The sequence below is a fragment of the Budorcas taxicolor genome, chromosome 5 (genome assembly GCF_023091745.1).
Source record: "Budorcas taxicolor isolate Tak-1 chromosome 5, Takin1.1, whole genome shotgun sequence".
NCBI classification, from domain to species: Eukaryota; Metazoa; Chordata; class Mammalia; order Artiodactyla; family Bovidae; genus Budorcas; species Budorcas taxicolor.
The window spans coordinates 451,559-453,847 of record NC_068914.1 but is presented as its reverse complement, the minus strand read 5'-3'; positions in this window follow the sequence as shown (position 1 = coordinate 453,847).

The following is a 2,289-nucleotide window of genomic DNA, read 5'->3' as shown; positions in this document are numbered from 1 at the left end:
GGGGCTGAGCAAGGGGTGGGAAGGCCCCTGCTGGTGCTAGGGGTGGCCTGATAGGCCAAGGCTGATGGCATGGAGACCAGTTAGGAGGAAAGGAAGCTACTGGAATTTCTCAGAAGAAAGGCTTATCCTTTCTGTGATAGCCTTATCAGACTTAGGAAAATACTACACAATCAGAAGCAACTTACGCCTGGACCATCACAGCATGGCATGTAGATGTGTGTGCATGCGTGTACACACACACACACACACACACACACACGCATACACAGCCTACAGTAGAAAAAAATAATAAAGTCCTTGAGTGACTGAGTGAAAGCTGCTCAGTCATGTCCGACTCTGTGCAACCCCGTGGCCGGCAGCCCAGGCTCCTCCGTCCATGGGATTTTCCAGGCAAGAGTACTGGAGTGGGCTGCCATCACCTTCTCCGTGGTCAGAGGTTGAGCCCTGACTAATCCAGCATGGCAAATATTGACTCCTGGTCCCAGGCACCAGTTGGTGCCACTTGGGACTGTCACCTCCAGACTGCTGGTGTGGGGTAGCGCACGGCAGACAGTGGTTTCCCTCCTGAGAGGGAGATGGTTCAGGGAGAGAACTCCTGCGGCACATGCCGTCTGTCCACCACACGTGTCCTAAGTGCTTGCTGAGTGATCTTCTGTCCATACTGAGCACAGCCCGGGCATCGTCTCGGTAATAGCATGAAGGATCCGCAGCGAACTGCCTCCCACCCGTTTCTGCATGTGTACCCTTGGGCTCTAGTGGGACGTGTCGCCTGACACTCCTGGATGAAGCTTTGTTACCACTCGCCACCTACTGACAAGACCGTCTCTGACCCTGAGTCCCGGGCCTCGGGGAGTCATGGGGGGGCACAGAGGGCAGGGGCGCCCCCCGAGCAGCTGGCTGTCCCCTGAGCACCGCTGCAGCCTTCAGCCCGCACAGCTCCTTGGCAGCGAGCTCGGCAGCTGTGCCTCAGTCCAGTTTGTGTGTAGCCCCGCCCCCTGCCCATCCTTTCCTCGCTGCCCCATTCTGGGCACTGAACTGCACACCCCTGTCTGTTGCCCTAACCCCTCCTGTCACCACTCACCCCTGGCCATTGCCACACAAAGGGGATCTGGGGCCGCTCGCTGTAGAATAGAGAGGTGCTGTTGGCTGGGGAGTCCACATTCTCAAACAGGACGCCTTCTCCAGGCACGCCTGCCTCAGTTCCTCGAAGCTCTGGCCCGAAGAGTAGATGATGCGGGCCTCTTTGGGGGTGGCAGGCTCCTGAGGCCCTGGGCCCGGTAGAGGTAAGGCATGGCTGTCCTCAGACCATGGGCTCAGGCTCAGTGATGGATGGGAAGAGATGAGGTGTATGTGCCAGTCAAAACGACTCAGCACAGCGGCACTGGGCTGACTGGCCCTTGACCTCTGCCTGCTTCTCTGGGAGCCTCCCTGTTAGACGGAAATGGGGCGGAAATGGGGCACACCCTGATGCCAAACTCTCACAGAGGCTCCTGAGGCACAGAGGGAGCTCTGAGGCTGGGCCAGTCCTGGGTGGAGGCAGGGCTGTCTGCTTAGTTAAGGGGGAGACCTGGTGGGAGAGACATTGCTCTATGGAGAAAGAGCGTACCATACCAACTTGGTCCAGCAGGTGGCAGGCAGTGCTGGCTTTCCTGTGGGGAGAGGCCGTGGGGTGATCTTGAATCACCTCTTAAATCCGAGAATCGTGGCTTTCTGTTGGTGAATCGTGGCGTTCTGTTGGTGAAGGGGATCTTAGTGAGTCACAATAGTCCATGGTACGTGGACAGATTACTCACAGTCTCACATTTAAAAGACTTTTTCTGTGAAAAACCAGAGAGTACACCTTTCTGGCCTGTGGGCCCTGCGGCCTGCGCTGCGACGATTCAGCTTTGGGCTGTAGAGCAAGAGCAGCCGCGATGCTGCGTGGATGAGAGGGCAGGGCTGCGGCCAGTCCAACTCCGTTTACCCGGCAGAAGGGCTGACTTTCGTCCGCCTGGAACTGGGTGGCCCTGGCCCTGATGTGGGGCTGCTTGCAGGGGACATCCATCCACCTCCCCACTCCCAGGACGTGGATTCCTCCGTCTCCATCATCCCCTGCAGCTGGTCTTGGAAAGTAGTTGCAAAGACAGACATTGCATTAATGAAGTTCCTTCCCCTGCCAAACTCTACAAATAGGCTCTCACATTTGAGAAGAAATGATGTTCAGTGGCAGCAGTTTAATAAAAATCAGCTGCCGTGTGAAACGCTGGGCTGCTAAGCTCTTTAGCGCGGAGTAACACCTGAGGTTAGAAA